The 26,033-nt window shown below is 46.9% G+C and overlaps 1 protein-coding gene across 6 annotated transcripts in view; it reads right to left on the bottom strand.

The window, feature by feature from the left end:
• APBA2 (amyloid beta precursor protein binding family A member 2) overlaps nt 1-26,033 on the bottom strand; it is a 275,852-nt gene that overhangs the window by 223,146 nt on the left and 26,673 nt on the right. For 4 of the 6 annotated variants that reach the window (XM_086711372.1, XM_086711371.1, XM_086711376.1 and 1 more), the window contains exon 2: nt 5,397-5,503. The exons of the other annotated variants lie outside the window; for them this stretch is intronic. The gene's annotated coding sequence lies outside the window, so the exon portion shown is untranslated. The remainder of the gene's footprint in view (nt 1-5,396; nt 5,504-26,033) is intronic. 6 annotated transcript variants of the gene reach the window in all.

Below are 26,033 nucleotides of genomic sequence, written 5' to 3'. Positions count from 1 at the left end.
ACCCCATCCCAAGGGCGCTGCCTAATCACCTGATCACCTCCCAAAGATGCCATCTTCTAATACAATCACTTTGGGGGGGTATGACTTCAACATAAGAACTTGTAGGGGCTGGGGAGATACCAATATTATGATCATAGCACAAAAAAAGACCACATTTGGGACCATAAGACACACCTTAACAAGTTTTTTACAAAACAGGTATCATACAAAGTATTTTCGTAGACTAGAATGGAATTAAACCAAAAAGCAATTAACAGGAAGACAGGTGAAATCTCCAAATACCTGACAATTCAACAACACAATTCTAAATAACACATGGGTCAATGAGGAATTACTGACAAATTTTTTAAAAAATTTTTAACTAAACGAAAATGAAAATACCAGTTGTCAGAATTTGCAGAAGGCAGCAAAAGCAGTATTTAGAGAAAAATTTATAGCACTAAATGTATACATTAGAAAAGAAGAAAGATCTAAAATCAATAACCTAAGCTTCTACCTCAGAAAATAAGATAACAATTTTTTTAATGTTTATTTATTTTGAGAAAGAGAGCATGCATGCACATGTGCAGGGAAGGGGCGGAGAGAGAGGGAGAAAGAGAATCCCAAGCAGGCTCCATGCTTAGTGCAGAGCCCAACACAGAGCTCGATCTCATGACAGCGAGATCATGACCTGAGCCAAACTCAAGAGTTGGACACTTTACCAACTCAGTCACCCATACACCCCGAGATAAAGAACAATTTTAAGTCTAAATCAAGCAAAAGAAATATAGTGAAAGAGTATAAATCAATGAAATCAGGAATATGATAGGAAAAAAATCAACACACTAAAAGTCTGGTTTTTTGACCAAGCTAACCAAGAAAAGGAGAGAAGACACAAATTACTAACATCAGAAAGAAATACTGATCCCACAGACATTAGAGGCATAATAAAAGAATACTACAAAGAACTCTATACCCCCAAATTTGATAATTTACATAAAATGGGCCAATTTCTTAAATGATACACACTACCAGACTCATACAAGGAGAAAGACAAACCAGCTATCTGTGTTAAGGAAATTGAATCAATAATTAATAATCTTCCCCCCAAAATCACGAGGCCCAGATGACTCCTCTTAGGAATTCTACCAAATGTTTAAGTTAGATAGGATACCAATTCTCTACAATCTACTTCAGAAATTAGAAAAGGAAGGAACCCTTCCTGACTTATATCATAAATCCAGTATGACCCTAATATCAAAAACAGATAATTACAAGATAATTACAAGAAAGAAAACTAGAGACCAGTATCTCTCATGAATACACACCTAAAAATCTTCAACAAAGTATTAGCAAATAGAATCCAACAATATCTGAGAAGAATTATGTATCACAACCAAGTGAGATGTATTCCAGGGATGCAATGTTGGATCAACATGAGAAAATAAACTGATATAAGCCATCACCACACAGACAAAAGAAGAAAAAATATATGATCATATTAATTGATGCAGAAAAAGCATTAGGCAAAAGACAACACCAATTCCTGATTTAAAAAAAAAAATTCACCAAATTAGTCATTGAGGAGACCATCCTTAGCTTGACAAGAGGAAATACAAATCAAAACCACAATAAGATACCACTTTACACCCGGATGGTTGGCCATCACTTTAAAAAAAAAAAGAAAGAAAACAATAAGAGTAGGTAAGGCTGAGGAAAACAGGAACCCTCACATCCCGCTGGTGAGAATATAATAAAGCAGTAGTGGAAAACACATTGGTGGTTCCTCAAAAATTACCATGTGATCCAGCAATTCCACTCCTAGGTATATACACAAAAGAACTGAAAACATGTATTCAAATACCTGTACACACACGTTCATAATAGCATTATTCATAACAGGCAAAAGGTTGAAACCACCCAAATGTCCATCAACAGATGAACGGATAAACAGGACGTGGTATATAAATATACAATGGAACAGTACTCAGTCGTAAAAGGAATGAAGTTCTGATACCTGCTACAACTTGGATGAACCGCATAAACATTATGCCAAATCAAAATCCATTTGGGCTGCTGTAACAAAGTACCAGAGATTATGTGGCTTGTAACAATAATTCTCACAGTTCTAGAGGCTGTGACACAAAAGGTCACATACTGTATTATTTCTAACTGTATAGGAAACATCCATTATAGGTAAATCCACAGAGACTGAAAGCTGAGTGATGAGGTTGGGGGGTGGGGGAGAGGGAATGGGGACAGAACACTTAACAAACATGAGCATTTCCTTCTGAGATGATGAAAATGTCTTGGAACACAATCAAAGGGATGGATCCCCCACGACACAGGAGAGGCATTAAATGTTACTAAACTACACACGTTAAGCTGGTTACTGGTTAATTTCTGTTATGTGAATTTTACCTCAGTTTTTTAACAATGTGATCACATCATATTTAATGGTGAGAAACTAGAGACTTTCCCCCTAAGATGGAGACCAAGGCAGAAAGAGAGAGAGGAAAAAACAACAACAACAACAACAACAACAACAACAACAACAACAACATCCAAACACTGCAGGGCACTCAGGATGTTGACAGAAAATCATGTGTTGGATTTGTCAACACTGGGTGTTGGTGACCTGGATGAGAATTCTCAGTGGGATGAGAGAACGGGAAGCCAACCAGGGTAAGCTAAAGAACAATTGGACTGACTTCTGGTGTTTAGGAAACAGGGTTAGAAACCTTTCTTCAAATTCTCTTGAAACTGCTCAAAAACAAAAGGAGAGCCAGAAACATAAATAAACACTACACCTGCTAATCAGAAACTGAATTTTTTCAGATCTAGGGGATGTGTTTTAACTGTCTCCTGATTTAGTCTATCCTGACTGATACACGTTTTATAGGGATTTAACCCAAAATGATGAAATAACTATACTGGTTAAATAGAGCATCCCTACGAAATGAAAACTGTGAGTTAAAATCATTTTCACCACCATAGGGAGTTCAGAAATAAGAGTGCATGCATAATCTTTACAAATGTGTGATAAATCGCAGAAGAAACAGCTGAAAGCTGGAAGTGGTGGTCCACAGGGAGCAGGATAGGGCAGGGGTCGCGTGGGGATAGTAGGAGCAATAGCCAAGAATCTGCTGTTTTTTCACAAACCTTACAGAACTCCTGACTTCTTAAAACATGTATGTGTATAGGATATCGATAAAATAAAAATAATATTTGAAAAAGCGAACCCAGGGCTGTCAGGGGGGCTAAGGGCAGGTGGGGCATGTCATGTCACAGCCTGAAAGGACCTGGCCGAGAATGCTGTGTAAGCACACCTGTGCACAGGGCTGGGTCCTAGCTGCCTCAGTTTCCACAGCACCCAGAACAGGACCCAGCATAGTGTTGGAGGTGTGGCTGAGGCTTTGGAACTGCAGCCGTGATTTTAAATCCCAGCTCTGGCACTTTCCAGGTCTGTGCATGTGAGCAAGAACCTCACTTTCCTCCCTGGCCTTCAGCGAGCATTCAGGGAGTCACTCTGTGTGGCTCCCCCAGCACAGTGCCTGGCCCACTATGTACAGAACAAATAGTGCTCTTACTGCTTTTAAGTTCTCAACATATACTTGAAGGAGCTGCCGTGCTGCCAGGTTGAGAGGCAGGAGGGAGATATAATGGGGTGGGTCAGGATGTTTCCCGAAAGACGGTGTAAAGTGGGGTTGGCACTGAGCTGCTCAGTGGGGTCTGGATTAGGGACCAGATGGTGGAGAGTGAAGCACAGCAAGGCTTTGGGGGGAGGGCAGAATGGGAGCCAACGAAGGTGCTGTATAAAAACAGGGAGCCGGAAGGCCAGGCAGACTGGCCACTGAAGGACGGAACGTGGGCTGGGAGCTGTGGCTGGCTGTAAGCTGCACTTGGGGACCCTGCTAGGAAAAGGTCTCTTGTGGGATGATTACACAGCTGTTGATGTCCCCTCCCCTTTGCAGGACAAGCTGGGCCGCTCCACTGACCAGACCCCACAGGCACCCGGAAGATGGGCCCTGTCCTGGGAGGGGACTTGCTATGGGTTGAATTATGGCCCCGGAGGCAATATCCAAGTCCTAACCCTCAGTAGCTGTGCATGTAACCCTAATTGGAAACAAGGTCTCTGCAGGTGATCACGAAGATGAGGTCATTGGAGTGGGCCCTAATCCATTTTGAGTGGTGTCCTTTTAAAAGGGGGAAATTGGGAGGCACCTAGGTGCTTGGTGGGTTAAGTGTCTGACGTGTGGTCTCAGCTCAGGTCATGATCTCACGGTTCGTGAGTTCGAGTCCTGCGTCAGGCTCTGCACTGACAATGTGGAGCCTGCTTGGTATTCTCTCCCTCCGTCTCCCTCTCTCTCTCTCTCTCTCTCTTCCCTTCCCCCACTTGCTCACTCTCTCTCAAAATAAATAAATAAACTTTAAAAAAAAATAAAAGGGGGAATTTTGGACACAGAGATAACGACGCAAGGAGAAAGCTATGTGGAGGTTACAATTATAGCACCACAAGTCAAGGAAGGCCAGAGACTGTCAGCAAACTACGAGAGCTGGAGAGAGGCCCGCAACAGACTCCCCCTTGCAGTCCCCAGAAGGAGCCATCCCTGCCAACACCTTGATTTTGGACTCCAGAACCGTGAGAAAATAAGCTTCTGTTGTTTAAGCCACCCGGTCTGTGGTACTTTGTCACAGCAGCCCTAGATAGCTAACACAGGCTTGCGGCTCTCACTGCCAACAGGTGACACCCTCAGACACAGCCTTATCTAATGCCTCAGTCACAGCCTGAGTGCCCGGCTCCATTCACTTGGGGAGACTTTCCACAGTGGCCCCCAGTCCCCAAGCTGCCCTGCCCCCACCTGGTGACCCTGGAGAGAGCCCCTAATGGCAGGACCTCAGGTCAACCACCTGGGTCGATGAGTAGCCTGGAGTTGGGCAGGGTTGGGCGGGGAGACCCTGCCCACATCCTGCTGGCCCTGTTGCACTCCCAGGGAGAGCCACTCACTTGGATGTCCCTGGCCCATGTGCACCTAACTGGAAGGGGGGCTGCCTGGGGAGGCAACACAGTGCCACGCAGAACACAGTGCAGCAGAAAGCACCCTGGTGAGTCTGATAGGGGACACAGGCGGGGTCATAGGAAACAGTCTACTGTGTGGCCATTGGTCCTCTAGGGACACCCTGCACTCTTCCTTGCCTTTTTCTGCAAAATAAAGGTAAATTTGTAAAAACAGAAAGCAATGAAAAATTTTAGTGTAGGTGCATTTAAGCTTTTCTTAGAGAGAGGTGGGGGCCACAGGACACAACACTGTTCTCTCAGCTCCCATTCAGCACGGGAGCCGAAGTGTATACGAAACGGCAGGTGGGGCCCAGCACAGTGGTGACTATCACCCAGTGAGTGGTGAGGTCCTACTCACTCGCAGTCGCCAGGCCCAAGAGGACTCTCAGCCATCCGCAGGACAGTCCTGGCCTCAGAGGCTGGTTTGCCCACACGGGATTCAGCAAAGCTTAAATCTTCCAGAGACTGAAACAAGAGAAAACAAATAGGGAATCAATGGGCTGCAAGCAAGCTGCTTATGTATGAACACATGGCAACTCTCTTATCTGAACGACGGACCACACGTTTAAAAAAAAAAGAGGCTAACAGCTCCCTGCAACAAAACGTCAAAGGCGGCTCGGAACTGCGGGATCAGAACTCCAAGGTTCTGCAGAACAGCTGAACATTTTGAAAATCAAAGAGCTGCAAATAGATCGTGAGTCTCTCCAAGTTTTCAAGTGAGCCCTCCTGCTCATTCCCAAAGGTCAGCACACACAGACAGCTAACGATTCTGAGGCCACCAGCGGCCGGGCCTCGGTAGAAAAGAGTGGGGAATGTATTTCTCTAACCCTTTTGGAAGAAGACACGGGAAACCCTATAGCATTAATATTTCAGGTTTCACTTGCTCTAACAGGAAATGAAGCACATTCTTCAAAGTTCTGTTACCAATTTGTTTTCCAAAGAAGCAAAATGCTACACAGAATACAGAGCTTCATGTCACCTGCAGTATCTTAAAATCGTATGTGACATACATGGCTGGGAGTTCTACAAAATACACTGAAAAAAGCCTTTTCAAAGACAGAGTGATCATATATGCATATGTGGGGGCACAGTGCAAGTCATCCCCTGTGCAAGTGACATCATTTCCTCCCTGACACACGGGGGCGCAGCGTCCAGCCTGCAGCCTGCAGACCAGGGCCACCCTGGCATGGGCCATTGCCTGGATCTGTGCAAGGAGGTGGACTACGGAGGCACCTTGGTTGACATCCTAACTCTGCCTCTTACAGCCTGGGAGGACTAAGGAACCTACCCATGCCTCAGTTTCCCTACTTCAGAGGAGGATGGAAGCACTAAGATATTGGGGATCAGGCCTCACCTCCAGCACCAAGACCTTGGTCTCCCTATCATGTCAAATGAAGGCATGACTTACAAGGTTCCTTAAGCTTTTTTTTTTAATTTTTATTTTTTTTTTTTAGTTTATCCATTGTTTGAGAGAGAGAAAGAGAGAAGAGGAAAGGGGCAGAAAGAGAGGGAGAGAGCATCCTAATTAGGCTCTGCACTGTCAGCACAGAGCCAGATGCAGGGCTCAAACTCACGAACCGTGAGATCATGACCTGAGCTGAAATCAAGAGTTGGACACTCAACCAACTCAGGCACCCTAGGTTCCTTGGGCTTCAATGTCGATGGCTAGTGCCATGTTCCCTGTCCACAGAACAGGCCATCCAGCTGAAGGCCTCCTAAATCCAAACATGGAGCCCACCCCCAACCATGGGCCCACTCCAATACCAATGGACGAGGGCATCACTGTCCATGCAGGTAACAACCAGGCCAAACCACACCTGTGCCTGCCCCAACCACAGCCAGGGACACTAATGGGGTGCATGGAGGCATGATACTGCATGACATGGTCATTGACTTGACCACAGCATGCAAAGCAGCCAGCTCCCAGGCCTCAGCCTTGACCACTGCTTCAGTCTCCCCTCATCATTCCCCAAGGCCCCATGCCACTGGGGCTTCACCCCTTTCCTGCCAGTGTTCGAGTCATTCCTTTTTTTGTTCCTCCAGAATCTTATTGACAAACTCCTATTCACTCTTCAAAACCCAACTGGGAAAGGCATCCCTGAACTCCAGTAGTAAGCACACTCTTCTCAGTCTGTCCGGTTTCTGCAGTTTTCATTCTCAACCATATCCCTGCTCCCTCTAGGAGCCTACCTGGCCTCATGAAGGCAGCACTCCAGACTACAGATGCCACAGCAGCCAGCGAACCAAGGACATGGGCCTCAAACACAGCCTTCAAGAAAGGGGAGGGTCAATGCAAGGAGCTACAAAGACCGGGAAAGGGCTCTGAACGGGAGCACTGGGTTGGGGTCACAGACACCAGCCACAGCAGAAGCGGTGAAACATGCCACTGAAACCATACTGAGCACTCAACACCAAGCTCTGAGGCCACCAGAAGTTTCTGACTGTGGAGGGGGGTTATCAGGTCAGTTTGGTGCAGGATGACCTGGGAAGAGAAGGGCTCATCCACGAGTCCCCAGAAGAAATGCAGAGGTCCCTGTAGGGGTCAGACTTGCAAAGTCCCTTGGAGAGAAGTCCCCCAAAGGGTATGTTTATGGAGCCATTCAGAAGAGGCTGCACAGAAAAGCTCCTTCATGACTTCCCCCTGCTCTCTATGACTCCAGGCCCTGCATTCTGTATGGAAAGCCTCCTGCCAGCCCCCAGAGCTGCATAATTACCACACTGCACAAAACTGCCTTTCACCAACTTGCTAACCACCATGGGCCATAGGCTGCCATGTGCAGCATGTCCCTGAGGCTAAAAATACAACGACCTTCTCAGGGACACTCCTCCTCCAGAGGTCATCCACAGAGGTGGAGGTGAGGCTGCCTGGGAACCAAAGAGTCTTTCTTGGTTGCTTATCTCCCTCCATTCAAAAGCCAACTGTGGAGCCGACCTACTATGTGCCCAGGTTGGGTCCTCAGCTCTCTGCCTTCTGCAATGTCTGGCAGACGACCCTCCCTGGTAAGAAGCAGGTGACACTGTGCCCCTCCACACTCCCCCCTGCCCTACACTCAGCGGCTCACAAGGCTCACCCAGAAAAAAGGTTCACAAGGAAATGGTAAACACTCCAGAAACTCATATATCCCCCCAGTCACGAACTGACTGGGAGTAAAGTTCAGCGGTGCCCTCCATGACTCCTCTTCAACCCCAGAAAGAATACGGGAAGACACGGGGGTAGACAGGCATGCCAGGCCAATGCTAGTGCTCTGCTCCTAACAACCAGCCAGCTTGGTCCACCTCACAACGAATGGTGACTGGTGGGATGAAGTGACCCTGCTGTGAACAGACAAGCTAGGGTTGGGCCGGCACAGGGAAGCTGCCTGGCCTGTTGGGAGGGACACGATGCTGGCAATGTCACACCAAGCTCCACCAGGTCCACCCTGACACTGGGCCCCTGGACAGCAGAAAAATGACCAAACTCAGGAAGGCAGAGCTCACAGGGTCAGGCCTGTCCCCAGGGTCAAGGGCAGCCCTAACCTTTGTAGCCTGCTAGAGTCACTTCTTGCCTACGGCCCTCTATGTGCAGTGGCTGGACTGCCCATTCCTGCCCCACCCCTGCTCACACTTCAACAGACCACTGTGCACAGAGCATATTGTCTTCTCTCAGTCAGAGGAAGGTCCCACCATGTCCCCTCCCCCAGGCCAACAGCGCAAGTGAGCTTGGTGAGGCCTTTCTCCACCCAGTCCCTAAAGAATCTGAGACAGAAAACACCCAGATGACCAACAGGTACATGAAATGCTTCACATTGCTGATCATCAGAGAAATGTAACTCGAAACCAGAATGAGATATCACCTGACACCTGTCAAAATGGCTAGTATCAAAAAGACAGGAAATAACAAGTGTTGATGAAAATGTGGAGAAAAGAGAACCCTTGTGCACTGTTGGTGGGAAGTATGTTGGTGGAGCCACTGTGAAAAACAGTGTGAAAGTTCTTCAAAAAATTAAAAATAAAACTCCCATTTGACCCAGCAATTCCACCGGCGGGTATTTATCTGATGAAAATGAAAGACTAACCCCAAAAGATATCTGCACTCTTATGTTCATTGCAACATTATTTACAATAGCCAAGACATGGAAGCAACCTAAGTGCCCACTGACAGATGAATGGATAAAGAAAACATAGTAAAAAAAGTGTATATATACACACAGTAGAATATTATTGAGCCATTAAAAAGGGGGTGCCTGGGTGGCTCAGATGGTTGAGCATCCAACTCTTGATTTTGGCTCAGGTCATGATCTCACTGTTGTGAGATTGAGTCCCATGTTGGGCTCCACGCTGCGCATGGAGCCTGCTTAAGATTCTCTCCCTTCCCCCCCGCTCTGCCCCTCGCTCCCCTCTGTCTCAAAAAAATTAAAATTAAAATTAAATTAAATTAAGCATTTAAAAACAGGAAATCCTGACATTTGCAACAATATGGATGGACCTTACCAGCATTATGCTAAGTGAAATAAGTCAGACAGAGAAAAACAAACACCATATGATCTCGCTTATATGTGGAATCTAAAAAAAACAGAAACTAACAAACAAAAACCCTGAATTCATAGATGCAGAGAACAGATTGGCAGAGAACAGAATGCCAGAAGCGAGGGATGGGGGTTGGTGAAATGCGTGAAGTGGGTCAAAAGATACAAACCCCCAGCTATAAAATAAGTCCTGGGAATACGATAGAGACCATGATGACCATAGTTAATAATATTGTATTGCATATTTGAAAGTTGCTTAGAGAGTAAATCTTAAAAGCTCTCATCACAAGGAAAATAATTTTGTAATCGTGTGGTGATGGCTGTTAACTAGACTTAATGTGCTGATCATTCCACAATATATACAAACATCAAACCATTGCTCTGTATACCTGAAACTAATATAATGTTATATGTTAATTATACCTCAACTTCAAAAAAAAAAAAATCTGAGAAGGAAAAAAGATCAAACCTAGGTCTGAGAAGACAGAAATGAGAATGTACAGACCAGGGACAGGGACCCAGATATGCAAGCCAGAAGGTTCTGCCCTGAGGCTCTGCCCTGCACAGACACGGCCCAGCCTCGAGGTGGCAAACAGCAGCTGGGGCAGCCATATCCTCCTCACAGCCCTCAAGCAAATGGCACACAGCCCTGGCAGGTATCCTGACACAGCCCAGTCAGTGTCCAAGAAGCCCTTCATATTTCCTCTACCTCCAAGAACCGGAAAATCAGGGGCTGCTGTAGGTGTCTGTCTGGGAAGCCAAACATGGGTCCGCTGATAGAACATGGAGAACTTGTTCTCAACATCTCCCAAAGCCTTCCCATCTCAGCTGATGGCTACTTCCTTCAAATTGCTTAGGCTGAAGCCTCAGAGCCATCCTGGGCCCTTCACCTTCCCTCGCCCTCACACTAATCAGGGAAATCATGCTGGCTCTACCTCTGAAGTCAACACAGACTCCCAGCACTGCTCCCCCATGACCACTGATGCCTGGGCTGAGCCCCCATGCCCTGTATGGCACCTAACATCTCATTGCCTCTATGCTGGCCCCTGCAAATCTAGCCCTGGTGCACCAGACCAAATGATCATCCCCAGTGGTAAGTCCTCACCACAGTCTCTGAGACCTTACACAATCTGGCATGCATCCCTTCCACCACCCCTCATGACCTCTCCCTCTATACCTGTGCTCTCGCTCATTCAGCACCAGCCACCTGGCCTCCTTGCTCTTCCCTCGAAGATAACAGATAGATGGTACCCCAGGGCCTTTACAGGGGCCATGCCCCTGGCTATCCACATGGCTCCCTCCATGCCGCTGCTCATACCTTACTCTCCCTAACCACCCTACTTAAAACCATGATACCATCCACCAGCCTTCCCCAGCCTCCTCCCCTGCTTTATGTTTCTCCATAGCTATTGCCACCATCTGACACCTGATATGTGTCTTTTATTTATCTTGGTTATTGCCTGCCTGCCCTCCCTGGAAAGCCAGCTCTATGAAAGCAGATTTTTTCAACCAACATTCAATAAAAACACATGGAATGAATGAATGAGTACATCCTCCACCCAGGAAGAAAGCAGGACATGCATATGCCACAGCCAGCACCAAGTGGCCCAGGGAGCTGATGGGGACACAGCACTGCTGCCCACTTCAGTGACAATGACATGACTCCAGCACCACCAAGCGGCCCAAAAGGAAGAAGAGGAAGCCCTTCTTGGGTCCAGATAAGCCCCAAAAGGATGCTACCTAGAGCCTAGAGCTGGAAGCACCAGCTCCGCCCTTTCTTTTTGCAGGTGAGGAGCCGAGGCTCAGAGGCCAACACAGACCCTCCGCGCCCCATCCCAAGCTTTGCTATAGTCTGTGCCTTGACCCCGGTAGCAGTGAGCACAGGGCCCAGACCCAAGGCTGGCCACAAGCACCCCCCAGAGGCAGTTGCAGAGTGGTGAAGAGCCCATCTGGAGCCAGACTGCCTGGGCTTGCTTCCTGAGAATCCCAGAAAACTATTTAACTCCCCTGGCCCCTCCTGTCTCTTCTAGAACATGGGGGACCTCAGACATCTCAGAAAGAACATTAACATGCACCAAACTTCCCAGAGCAAGATCAGCCAGGGATAAGTAAGCACTGTGACACTCTAAAGCAACACCTTCAATACGAGGCTGCCCTGGGGCATGGGGAAATGAGAAACTAGAAAAGCACCCTGAAAAGATGGAGAGGAACTAGAACTTTAAGCAAAATAATGAGAGGAAATAGAATTAAATGGTCCACATATCTAATGGCTCTGTCCTCAATACCCTCCCAGAATTCTCCTTACTGATCTAACGTGAGCATGCTCCACAAGGTCTTCTAGAGAACACTTTGCAGACAGGAAACACCAAGATTCACCATAATTTTCCTGAAAAAAAAAAAAAAAAAGTTCTTCCTATGATGGTGTGGAGTAGGGGGTCTGGAACAGTAGTCCTGGCTCGAGTCCACGGCTGGATGACAAGAGCCTACTCCCTGTTGCTGGGCTCCCAGACACAACCCACAACAGATAAACCCAGACAAAGACAGGCACCTCCATGTCCTGCTTTCCCAGGAAGGGCAAGCTGGGTAGAGAAATGACACCACCCTGTGCCCTCATGCTCCAATCCTCTGCAGAGAGCCCTGGTCTCCCAGAGCACAGACAAGTAAACGGGACTTGAGTCCACCCCAGCCAACAGCTGGCAGGCAGAGGGGTGCTCCCTAGCTTTGGGGGACCATGCTGGGCACTAGCTTCAGGGAAAGTCTTGGGTGGCCACTTCTGCAAGACTAGCCATGGGGGCGTAGGGCTGTGCTCTCAGGTGGAGTCCAGGCCCAGGACAAAGGTAAAGGGGGTCCACTCCCCTTCACAAAATTTCAAACCCACAGGTACACCCCACCTCAATGGCGCCACACTAGGAGTCAAGGTGTGTTCTAAAAACATCTGTGCCTGGAAAGGTACTCTGCTCTGTTACATGTGACAATGGCCATATAAGGCCATATAGGTCTGCCATATGCAGACTCCTAAGGCAGCAGGGCCACCCAGTCAAGTGAGTGGGATCAAAATAAAAAAAAAAAAAATCAGGATCGACTGTGAAAGACCCAAAATGGTGACTTTGTTTTTGTTTTTAATGTTTATTTATTTTGAGAGAGAGAGAGAGAAAGCATGAGCAGGAGAGGGACAGAAAGAGAGGGAGACACAGAATCCAAAGCAGGCTCCAGGCTCCAAGCTGTCAGCACAGAGTTCGACGCGGGGCTCGAACCCACAACCCATGAGATCATGACCTGAGCCAAAGTCAGACGCTTAACCGACTGAGCCACCCAGGTCCCCCTAAAATGGTGACTTTGCAAAGCAGTGACCACAGGCTCCATGTATCTCACAGAGTGGTGCCGGGGGTGAGAGAGATAGCAAGACACAGGCCCCAGCAGAGAGAGCAGAGGGGCACACAGTGGTTTAGGGCAGAAGGATCAACACAAATCCAACCCACTGGCCCAGAGTGGAGGGTCCTGGTCCTTGTCAGGGAGCCCCTTGTCCTGCAAAATACACCAGGGAAGGCCCGCCTTCCAGGAAAGACTCCAGGTCCATCTGCCCAGCAGGAAGGAAGCCAGTGAGTCTGGAGCCTCACCCCCAGGGAGTCAGCACAATAGCCCTGAGGGAATTCTATTCTTATCCTGCACGACCAGGCCAGCAGAAGCTAAGGAAGGGCAAGTAAGTCACTTGCTCAGGATGGTAGGGCTAAGTTCCAGGAGAAGTCAGGGCCCACTGACTTCTCGGGGCCCAACCCTGGGGTGACCACATTCTGAAACCCTCTCTTTTCTTATGCCCACTGTGCTGCCTTCCATCTGGGCATCAGACACGTAGCATCCAATGCAAGATATGATGATGTGGCCGCACTGAAGCACTTGTAGGTATACTGTTGTACTTTGCCAACTTTTGAGAGTGTTATCATTTTGTTCTTTGCCAAAAGGACACTTCTCTTTGACTGTCACAAAAATCTCAATATGATCAAACAGGGTAAGTAAGATGATGGAAATCCCACTAATTGTGTAAAAATTCTCCAAATGGACTAAATTTTCTGCCTACTATATGAGGTATTCTTAATTTGATGGATCTGAATTGGGAGGAAATTTGAGGGGAATCTGGCACCTGACTGGATCCCCAGATAAGCAAAAACTAGAAATAGGTGCTAAGCCCCCGAACAGCTCCCTCGACTTCTGGTTAGGTCACCACACCTGCTACAGGAAGCTGATGCCCCTGAACTGCACCCCAGGCCTGCCATGACTTCAATAGTCTACAGCTGTGGCTGGGTGGGCTGTCCTTTGATGGATGTGCAGACACCAAGTACAGGACCATGGACTGAGACCTATCTAAGCTGAGCACTCCCTCGTGTGTAACTCCAGCTGAGTTCTCTGGAAGTCCACACCGGCCATCCACCTCTCAGGACCTCCAATGCGTGTCTAACAGGCATCTTGACCTCAGCATGTCCAAGGTGGGCCAAACTTTCCCTGCAAAAGATCCAGCTCCACCCACAGCCTCCCCCACTCCCAGGTGATTACAATTCATTGCCCAGTTGGGGACACCCTTGACTCCTCTCTCACCAGTGCCCAGTACTGGCTTGAGCTTCAGGTGCCTCCAGAGCTCTACCTCCTCTGGTCCTCCCCACCACCCTCCCCAGCCATGGCCTCCATGATCTTGTGCCTCCTAACAGGGCTGCCTGCTGCAACCCTCACTCTATACAGCACCCTACCTTAGCGGCCAGGGTGGTCCTGAAACACAACACAGAGGAACTACATAGTGTCTCAGTTAAGCTTGGGCTACTAAAACAAAGTACTACGGACTGGGTGGCTTAGCCACACAAATTTATTTCTCACAGTTTTGGAGGCTGGAAGCCTAAGATCAAGGTGCCAGCATGGTCAGGTTCTAGTGAGAGTCCCCTTCTGGGACCAACTGTAGGGCACCAACTTTTTGCTATGTCCTCACGTAGTGGATATCCTCACAGAGCTGTCTGGCCTCTTCTTATAAGGGCACCAATCCCATCATGAGGACCCCACCCTCGTGACCGAATCACCCACAAAGGCCTCCCTCCTGATATGGGGACTGGGTATTTATTTCCATAATGAATTTGGGGGGACACAAACATTCAATCCAGGATGTGTGCGCATGCCCTTATGGTGGGTACACCTCAATAAAATGTTCACTTAAAGAAATCAAAAAAAGGGGGGGTAGAGGGGTGCCTGGGTAGCTCAGTCAGTTAAGCGTCCAACTTTGGCTCAGGTCACGATCTCACAGTTTGTGAGTTTGAGCCCCTCATTGGGCTCTGTGTTGACAGCTCAGAGCCTGGAGCCTGCTTCAGATTCTATGTCTCCCTCTCTCTCTGCCCTTCCGCCACTCACACTCTGTCTCTGTCTCTCTCTGTCTCTCTCAAAAATAAACATTAAAAAAATGTTTTTAAATAAAAATTAAAACAAAAAGAAATCAAAGGCATTGTAATAGAGAAGGGGAAATGGGGGGTGCCTGCTGAAGGGTATGGGTGATGGGAATGTACCAGGATTACAGGGTGGTGGTGGTTGCATAACGCTGTGAGCATATTAAAAAACTCTGCACTGTAAAGGAGTGAATTTTACAGTATGGGAATTATATCTCAATAAAGCTGTTATAAAGCTTTTTAAATCATAAGTCAGATCACATGTTCCTCTTCTCAACCTCTTTCTTCCTCCAACAGCCCACTGCCACTCAGAGTAAAAGCTCTCACAATGGCGGAGAAAACTTCCTCTCCCGCATCCACACCCTCTGGCTTTCCACCCAGTCACTTGCTCTGCCCCTGCCTCACAGGCTCTCTCCTGTTCCTCAGACACATCCAGCCTGACCTCCATGGTGTCCCACTCACCCCGAGGCTGCATCCCTTGTCCTGTCCTGCACCCATCCTGATCCACCTCATCTGCTGGGGTGGACACCCCTCAATTCCCACCTGCTGTGGTCTATGAAATACTCCCCTACCTACAGCACCTACAGAAGTGCTCAATGGCAGCCCCTTGGATGTTGATTCAATGACAGGACTGTCCCCAGGACACACACAGACTGATGCTCAGGGAGACCCATGGCCAGGTGGGCAGAGTGGCCACTTCAACCAGGGTCTGAGGACTTCACCTATAGCTTGCCTACCAGCCCCACACCATGTTTGGGACCAGCTCACTCATCAATACTTCCTATGTGCCAGGCACAGGCTAGGGGTGAGCAAAGGCCCCAGAGGTAGGACCTGGAAACACAGCTCCCATCTGTGACTTGAGGGGAAACTGCCTTCCCCACTCAAGCCTCCAGCTACAAGGGCTTGTGAGGCCTAGAGAGCCAGGCCTGCTGGGGAGGAGGGCCACATCCCCACCAAGCACACAGAGGGGGACACAGGCTCTGCCTTATGAATGGTCACAGTTGGAAGGATGCCGTTAGGGAAACCTCCCCTGTAGGACTGTGGGAAAACAGCCTGTTCCAATTGAGACACCCACATCCAGGCTATTTCCTGTTCTAACAAAGAAAGGTATCAGTTCTCATATGGAAGAGACCTCAAATCCCTTCCCACCTTCCTCTATATTCACATCCTCCCCATGAGCCAGCAGGGACAGGAACACAGACTTCCCTGGGTACACGTGAGGCCACAGCAGCAGAACAGTGGCCCGTGTGTCTCCTGGCTGTGCCATGGCATCAGCCCCCACAATACACCACACTGCTGCCCACTCTCCACCCACTATAGGGACAAGGCCGGGCAGCGGCCACCCTGATTCCTGCCTCCAAAGCCTAGCTCCTGCACAGGCCCCACATCCCCACCCCCCACGCACACCCATCCCCACCCCGATATTCCTTTAAAATCCTACATCTTGCCAGAACACTATAAGACAAACAACACAGAATCCAAGAGGGAATAAGGAGCAAAAACTGATGAAGAGGAGCATTGGGGGGGGGTGGGGGGCGGGAGGAGTGCTTCCTTGCAAGGCCACCTTGCCTCACCTTGCTGCAAGTTCAGAATCTCACAGAGGCTCCCAGTGATTATTATTATTGTTATTTAGGCTGAGTAGTCAGGGACCAATTAGGGCAGCCAAGTCACCAGCCCCTCTTTGCCCCACAATGGCCCATAAGCGGTGGGCAGCTGTGCTGAGACAGGTGGACGCAAGTGGACATGGGAAAGAATTGAGGAGTCGGGGGACCAGGCCACCACAGGAGCACCAGTCCTCAGACACAAGCCAGCACCGCAGCACCCCGGCCCTCCCCCACGTCACAGAAAGCAAATACTCAATGGGTTATCACAAGGGGCGCCTGGGTGGCTCAGTCGGGTAAGCTTCTGACTCTTGATTTCAGCTCAGGTCATGAACTGACAGTTCATGAGTTCAAGCCCCACTTCAGGCTCCATGCTGACAACACAGAACCTGCTTAAGATTCTCTCTCTGCCCTTCCCCCAACTCATACACATTCTCTCAGTCTCTTTCTCAAAATAAATAAGCTTAAAAAAGAAAAAAAAAAAGGCTATCACAAAAGGCTAGTCCCAAAACAAGTACACAACTAGTTGAGTCAAAACATTTGTCAAAACCCATGAATGCACAACACAAAGAGCGAAACTTCCCCTAATTTATAGTAACAATAATATATCAGTATTGGCTCATCGATGGTTAACTAATATGCCATATTAAGACTGTATGTGAATAATAGGGGAAAGCAGGCATTTGAGAGTGAGGAGGCAAAAGGAAACTCTGAACTTTCTGCTCAGTTTTTCTATAAAGCCTAAAACTGCTGAAAAGCATTAATCCTGCTAACTTTTTTAAATGTAATGGCTGATTGAGAGCTAAATGTAAGAATAGATACCACTGAGGAGCTAATGGGTAAACTGGAAGATGAGGTTTAGGGATTCTCCCAGAATGCAATGCAAACAGACCCTAGGAAGCAGCCCTACAGGAGGCCAGGTTTCCCCTGACTTTGCTGAGAGCCATTAGGCTCCAGGAACGTCCTCCCCAAAGCCAGCCACCACAGCCTCCTGCTCCCCAAATTGAGGAATGTTAGTAAGTTCTCAGGGTTTCAGTTATTCACCTTCTTCCCCACCCCCAGACTGGTTTTTGTAGGGTGGGGGGAGGGGTGGTGGGCAGCAAGTGTGGAGACAGCAAAGGAGCCTTAGAAAACACGCAAAACCTTAGCCTGCGTCCTTGGCCTCTCCCAAGCTGCTGCATTTCCGAGTTCATGGCCTGAGGGAGTATTCTCTCTTTATTTGGCTGTTGGTGGTGAATGACCTTTTTTGCGGGCTTTCTCTTTTAAAAAAAAAAATATTTCTTTAGGAATCCCAATGAAGCCTTTCAGAAAAGCATTTCAGCACTCTCTTTTCAGAAACTTAAATATGCACATCCTTTCATGCAACAACGCCATTTCCAGGAGGACTCACACAGATCTGAAATGATGTCTGTATGAGGGTTTTTCATTGCAGCCATCTTTTTAAAAAACTTAGGAAACAACCTAAGTGCCCATAAATAGGAGAGCAGTTAAATAAATTATGGCAGAGTCCACACTGGAATACTCTGAGGCATTTTTTCTACAAGAGTACAGACCAGTATGTACTGACAGGGAGAAATCTTAAGGCCTACTGTTGAGTGAAAAGCGGAAAGATAGCTGGAGGCTGAGCGTCTGTGTACAGATCCCAGTTAGAGATCCATCAAACCAGCTAGAAAATGTATACGTATCTGCAAGTTCATGTATGGGTGCAAAGGCATCCAGAACAGACCAGAAAGGGCAGAACACTTGTCAGCAGTTTCCTCTGTGGAAGGGAGCAGAAGTACGGGAGGGAGGCTAAGGGGGTGTTCACTTTTAATTTATTAAATATGTGTGTACTTGTTGGGTCTTTTGCCCAAATACATTTATTATTCCCCAGCACTGTAATGACACCCACAGCCCACGCCTTCCAGGATTTCATATTATAGTCGGGGAGCTGTCTGCAGTAAGAAAAATGACCAAGGGGAAGGGGAAGGATCGACGGGAAGAGAGCAAGTGGAGCTTCCCACGCAGAAGCCACTGCTCCTGAACATCAGGAAAGGGTGGAGGGGAGTCGGAGTCTCTTCAGGAAGGCAACCCCTGGCACAGAGATGCAACCCTCCCAATTGATCAGAACATCCACACACATCACAGGGTGAGCCCAGAGATGACAAAAACACACGAGGAGGCCGTGGCCCAAGAGGGAAATAAAACAAGGGCTGGGGGACCCTGGGGACTAAGATGTTCTAGGCCAGAACAGTGGGTGATGCTGGAGTATTAATCTGGGCGGGGGAAGGTAAGGAATTCAGTTCCATTCACTGAGCGGTTTAGGCACAAGTGTGTCAGGGGTGTGTGGATGTGTGTGGTGGGTGGTGCGTGTGCGTATGAGGGGGTGGACATGGGAGTGTGCACGAGCATGGGTGGTGTGTGTGTGTGTGTGTGTGTGTAGGAATGTGTATGTTGTGTGTGCCGGGTGTGTGTGCAATGTGTATGTGTGGTGTCTGTGGTGTGCACGGGTGGTGTGGGCTTATACATATGTGCTGGGTGGTGCGGCTGCTGTGTGTGGAGGACTGGGGAAGACAGGCAGGCCGGCAGCCTGGGACACACCACAGTGACCTGCTGTGCCTGGGCAGGGTTCAGGGCCAGGGGGTGCAGAGCGGCAGCCCCTCCCCTACCCCACACCGTGACAACCCCAACAGCTCGGGCATCAGGCTGTGGTGCTGAGCCTCTAGGTGGAGAGAACGAGAAGCATCTCCTTCTCCCAAAACAGCATTCACGAAGGGCAGACCCCAAGTGCTCTGGATGCTTGTTTTCTTTAACCTTCTCTGGGGAGGGGGAGGTCGGGGATAAGCTCAAAGGGAGAGCCCCGTGAGGGGGACTGCGCCACGAGGAGGAGCAGGTGGCAGACACACAGAGTCCCTGAAAGTGCCCCAGGGAACATGAGCAGCTTGTCAAAACAGCCACCCTTCTGAAATCTGGGCAGCATATCTTCTCCCACGGTGCAGCGCGGGCCTCACGGGCGTCCACGGCACAACAAAAACATCCAAAAAAGAGACTTTGCTGCAAGATGGCCCCAAAACCCCAACCTGCTTCAAACTTCTGCTGCAATGTCGAATCCTTCCTAGGCTCAAAAGCAAACATACGTATCTTCCTGTGTACAGATCTTCCCTTTTAAAGCCACCTAATAAAAATTAAATTCTCGGGGCGCCTGGGTGGCTCAGTCAGTTGAGCGTCCGACTTCGGCTCAGGGCATGATCTCGCGGTCCGTGAGTTCGAGCCCCATGTCAGGCTCTGTGCTGACCGCTCAGAGCCTGGAGCCTGTTTCAGATTCTGTGTCTCCCTCTCTCTGACCCTCCCCCATTCATGCTCTGTCTCTCTCTGTCTCAAAAATAAATAAACGTTAAAAAAAATTTTTTTAATTAAATTCTCATACAGACCATGCGTGGAAGAGAGCCAATTTCCCAGGGTGCAGAGGCCCTGGATGCTGTGGGCAGACTGCCAGATTCACCCTGTCTCATCTGCACCATCCCAGGCACTGATACCCAGAAGGGCAGCAAGGAGACTCTCTTCCAACCCTGCTGTTAGGAGGTACTCTCACATCATTAAAAAGCCAAGAAGTAATTCTCAGACCAGACACAATGGAAACCTAGAATATTTTCTAAAAACCAAGTTTCTTCTAAAGTTTCTCTCCTCAGGGCACCTGGGTGGCTCAGTCAGTGAAGCATCTGACTCTGGATTTTGGTTCAGGTCATGATCTCACGGTTCATGGGATGGAGCCCCGCATCGGGCTCCACTCGGACAGAATGGAGCCTGCTTGGGTTTCTCTCTCTCTGCCCCTCCCCCCTGCTCTTGCTCTCTATCTCTCTCTCTCTCCCTGTCTCTCTCTCTCTCAAAATAAATAAATAAACTTTAAGAATAAATAAATAAAGTTTCTCTCCTCAAGGACTTCCACAAGGAGAAAGGAATACCAACCACATGGCTAGCATAGTTATCCAAGACAAAGTGATTTTATGCCACAACTAATGGAACTTCTTCCAAACTTTTGATAACTGCTAAAGTTGTAAAGACCGCGAGCCACACGTGGTGGGAGATGCCCTCTCCCATCTGCTTCTGTAACTCCATCACCTGACCCAGCGCACACTGGGCAAGGGCCACTGCTGAGACCCCAGCCTCAACCTGCTCTCCTGCCAACCCCGTGGGCTACTGTGAAGACAAAGCAACTAACAGATGTGAAGGTGTTGGTATCACACACAAATGGCAGGGATGGCAGTATTAGTAGGGGTGGACCCACCTGTTTTAAAGTCAGTCACTGAGCAGGCTGCCCCAAGCCCGCCTCCAACTGTCCAGAAGTTCTTGCACTCAGGCCTTGTATGTTAACACACGCACACTGTGGTGCGGAGGTGTTCTGCTTTATATGTGAAAAAACTCAAAAGTCCTTGCCCCAGACAGTGCTGATGTGGGAAATATTAGAATGCAAGGCTCCATGCAACAAGGAAGCCCTCAGCTGGCCCACCGCGGTGCTTGGCAGTAGATGTTCAATAAGTATTTGCCGAATGATGAATAAGTGGATAAATGGATGGATGTGATGTGTCTTTGAAATCTTTTCCTTGCAAGTTTTTAAAGGTGTATTTTTAAAGTAAATACACACACAAGATATCTTCAAGTAAAAGGCCCAGGGAACAAAGGATAAAAATCAGGAAGCATTAGGGCCAGGGGCCTGCCCTCTGACATCCTTGCAGCTTGAAAGGATTTCCCGATAACTGCATAAGAGTGCCTAGAAGAAATGAGGCCAGCTCTTCTTTTGTTTCCAGAGAATCTGAAGAGTAAAGAGGGACAGCCCCAGGAGGGTGTCGAGTTTTAGCCTCCCACCAACCAGCCATCCAGCCTCCTCACTCCGCTCCTGCCCAGTTAAGTGACCAGCAGCCTGGAATTCGGGGCTTTGCATTCGGGGCATGCATCATCTTAACAGCCTGTCTAGAGCTCCATGTGGTTCCCGGGGAAAAAAAAAAAAAAAAAAAAAAAGCCAGTCCTGAATGAAGGCAAAAGCCTAATCACAGATTCTAAATCTCCATGTCACTGAGGCCCCAGTTTCTCCATTTCAGATTTCAAAGCATAAGAGGACAAATCTTTGAATAACCCATGCTTCCTAGTCCATAGTATATCCTCAGAAATAAAAACTCTCTCTTCTGGCCTTTCCTTGAAATAGCCTGGCTCTTACATGTGACAAAATGATGCAAAGTGGCATTTCCATGACCCAAATACGAATGCTAGAAATACCCCCATGTCTTCCGAGTGGCAAAAAAAGTATTTAACATAATTTAATAACAAGCCCATTTAACAGAATTCAAAATAGCTTCAGCAAATACACTATTAGAACGGATATGGAATGACAAATTCCAACAGATACAGCTATGTAAGTAGGATTGAAAAAAGAAAAAAAAAAATCACTTCATAGCTATATAGGATTTCCAAAGATGACGCTCTTGAAATCTCTTTTAAAACAATATGTTCCAACTTCCTACTAATCCAAATTACTCTAGTGACGTCTGGCTTCAGCGCTAGCTGCAAATATGCAGCTTCATTATTGTACTTGGAATGGCAATAACAAGGAAGCATCTATTTCCATCCTGCCATCACTAAAGCTAACATGCATCTATAATCTGCACTGTTACAGCTCCCTTTCTGAGGAGAATCAGAAACACTTTCATCTGGGCTGGGAACAGTCCAGGGGACTGTCCACAGGGCTACGGTGTGGGGGTGGGTGAGGGGGTCACCACGACAGCTACCTTTTGTTTGTTTTTTAATGTGAAACGTTTCTGGATAGCTTAAGCACAATGTATTTTGATTTAAAAGCTCTACTAAATTGAAGAGAGAAAACCCATACACAGCCCCTGACAGAATGAGTGAATATCATCAGCCCCAAAACTGTAAATGAAATGCAGGGAAGTGCACTGAATGAAACCCCCTCCCTGACCCCAGCATAGGTCCGGGCATCTTATCTCCACCAAGCAGGCCAGCAGACAAGCCACAGCCACACAGTCCTGTGCAAGCCCCAAACGCCAGCATAACACTATCTTATTTGTTCAGGGGAAGCAAAATGGTCCAGTGCTGGTGGCTGTGTTCTTTTTTCCCGACAAGGCCTAATTGCTATTGTCCTTCTCTGGGATCCAGTCTCCCTAGATAAAGAGCAGGAAAGCAGCCAGCAGAATTCAAACCATTCACTCACAGGCTCTTCCCTCATAACCAGAACTCAGCGCACCATAGTTTCCAAATCAAAAATGCAGAACCCATGAACAGAGAACCTTCTGTTCCAGAAGGTATTTATATGAAGTCAAAATCAAAATCACATCTTCCTATGGCTGTTTTTTCTTTTAACACAATTAATCAACGTTTCTTACTGCAAAGCCTAGAAGAAATTTAACATTTATAACCAGAAGCATTGTTCTTATTGGAAAACAAGAAAATGTAAGTTATTCATATAGTGATCCTTGTTTTTGGAAAAGAATCACATTTAAGAAATTGGGACATGCCCCAAAAATCACGACTTTATGATCCTAGAAACTCAAAATATCCTAATTTCTAAATAATTTCATATCAAGCCCAGGGAATAGAATGCAAACTATCTCTAAAGCAGATACACTACTAAACAGAACTGATACAAAACTAAAATTTCAAATAGATACAGCTACATAACAAAAATGAAAAGATAAAAACCGGTTCATTGCTATGTAGGATTTCCAAAGATGATGTTATTGAAACCAGTCATGGTTTTGATGTTCTTGAAACCAGCCATGGTTTTGACATCTATAAAAGCAAATCACTGCAGTGCGATGGGACAAGTGTTCTAAGAGAAAATGGTGGGCACACACATTATTAAAAAGAACAAAGTTGGAGGGCTGATATTTCCAGACTTCATGACTTACTATAAAGCTACAGTAATCAAGGCAGTATAGTATTGGTGAAAAGAATAGACAAAAAGATCAATAGAATAGACTAGGAAGACCAGAAGTAGGTCTACATAATAATTATCAATTGATTTTCGACAAAAAAGTCAAAGGCAAATACAATAGAGTCATTTCTACAAATGGCACTAGAACTGGACATCCACTTGCAAAAATATGAATCCAAACACAGACTTCAGATCTTTCATAAAAATTAATTCAAAATGGGTCACAGCCCTAAATGACAAACACAAAACTACAAGACTCTAAGAAGAGAACATAGGAGAAAATCTAGATCTAGATGACCTTGTGTTTGGCAATGACTTCTTTTATATACAACACCAAAGGCAAAAGCCATAAAAGAAAGAATTAATAAGCTGAACTCCATTCAAATTGAAAGTTTCTGCTCCGTGAAAGACACTGTCAAAAGAATGAAAGACCAGCCAAAGACTGAGAAAAAATATTTACAAAAGACATATCTGATAAAAGCCTCTTATCCAAAATATAAAAGAACACTTAAACAATAAGAAAACAAACACTCCAACTATAAAATGGGCCAAACGTGTGAACAGACACCTCACCAAAGGAGATATAAAGATGGTCAATATGCATATTAAAAAATCCTCCACATTGTATGTCATCAGAGAAATATATTAAAACAACAGTGAGGGGCACCTGGGGGGCTCAGTTGGTTAGGCGTCTGACTTTGGCTCAAGTCATCATCTCACGGCTCATGAGTTCGAGTCCCGTGTCGGGCTCTGTGCTGACAGCTTAGAGCCTGGAGCCTGCTTTGGATTCTGTGTCTCCCTCTCTCTCTGCTCCTCTCCCGCTCATGCTCTGTCTCTCTTTCTCTCTCAAAAATAAATCAACATTAAAAACAAAAACCAAAAAAACAGTGAGATACCACTATACAACTATTAGAATAGCCAAAATGTGGAACACTGACAACACCAAATGCTGGCAAGAATGGAACTCTCATTCATTGCTGGTGGGACCACAAAATGGGACCGCAAAATGGGACAGCCAATTTGGAAGACAGTTTGACAGTTTCTTTTTTTGTGTGTGTGACAGTTTCTTAACAAAAATAAGCATACTACTCTTACCATACGGTCCAGCAATTGCAATCTTTGGTATTTTAACCCAAAAGAGTTGAAAATGCATGACCACACAAAAACCTGCACATGAATATTTATAGAAGTTTTCTTCATAACTGCTAAATTTGGAAGCAACATGATGTCCTTTGGTACATGAACAGAGAAACTGTGGCACACCCAGGCTATGGAATATTATTCAGCACTAAAAAGAAATGAGTGATCAAGCCATGCACAGACATGGAGGAACTTTAAATGCATACTACTAAGTGAAAGAAGCCAAGCTGAAAAGGCTACTTACTGGATGATTCCAATTACGTGACATTGCGTAAAAGGCAAAACTATAGAGACAGTAGAAAGATCAGGGGTTGCCACGAGTCTCTGGGGTATGAGGATGAATTAATAAGAACACAGGAGACTTTTAGGGTGATGAAACTAAGTCTGTTGGGCTGTACGATACTCTAATGGCAGACACACATCATTATACATTTACCCAAACCCACAGAATATACAACCAAGTGACTCCTAATGTGATCTATGGGCTGTGGGTGATAATGATGTGACAGTGTAGGTTCACCGATTATAACTAATGTACCACTTTGGTGGGGATGTTGATAATGGGGAGGCTGTGTATATGTGGGGACAGAAGGGATATGGGAAATCTCTTTACTTTGCCCTCAATTTTTCTGTGAACTTACAACTTCTCTAAAAATAGTCTACTAAAAAAAGAAGACAGTAGAAACTTTCTTTCCCAACTAACCCTGTTGAGCATGACATGGAGGCTTTAAGCACAGTCTAGGTGCCACAGATTGAAAACTCCTTCACCAACCCCTTCATGGACTAGAAATGCTCCAATCCTCATTCCTCTGACACAGGACAATACAGGTTGCTGTCAAGATGCAAGTAACATCCAGCTAGGGCAGGACGTTAATTTATTGCTCACCATTAACTTCATCAGGAATTACTGTGCCAGATACTATTACCCCACCAATCACTGAGCACTTCTCATTTCCTGCCTTCTGCTGTTGGGCATGTTATGCTGTGGCCGCCGTCCCCGCCCTACCCACCTGCAGACAGACACCTCTGTCTCAGCCTTACCAGGTAAGCAGGCAGATCGGTCAGTCTCAGGCTGCTGCAAGGCTCTAAAGAAATGACATGATTCTTTCACTCAGACTAAATAATCAAAGGAGGAAAGGGCTTATAAAGAAAAGCCACATTCCCTGACCCAGACTTCCCCACTCCATGGCCAATCTTTTTCATCATTTCTGATTCTAATTCTCCTGGTAGCTGTTTCCACCCCTCCAGATAATGGTTTTAAACTCTGTTTTAAAATAGACACAAGAGGCACATGGGTGGCTTAATAAGTTGAGCATCTGACTCTTGATTTTGGCTCAGGTCACAATCTCACAGTTTGTGGGATTGAGCCCCACATTTGGCTCTGTTCTGAACATGGAGCCTGCTTAAGAT

Source organism: Puma concolor, chromosome B3, assembly GCF_028749965.1.
Source record: "Puma concolor isolate L17-30 chromosome B3, mPumCon1.1.hap2, whole genome shotgun sequence".
NCBI lineage: Eukaryota > Metazoa > Chordata > Mammalia > Carnivora > Felidae > Puma > Puma concolor.
The sequence above is the reverse complement of the archived record's forward strand: the minus strand, read 5'-3'. Positions and strand labels throughout refer to the sequence as shown.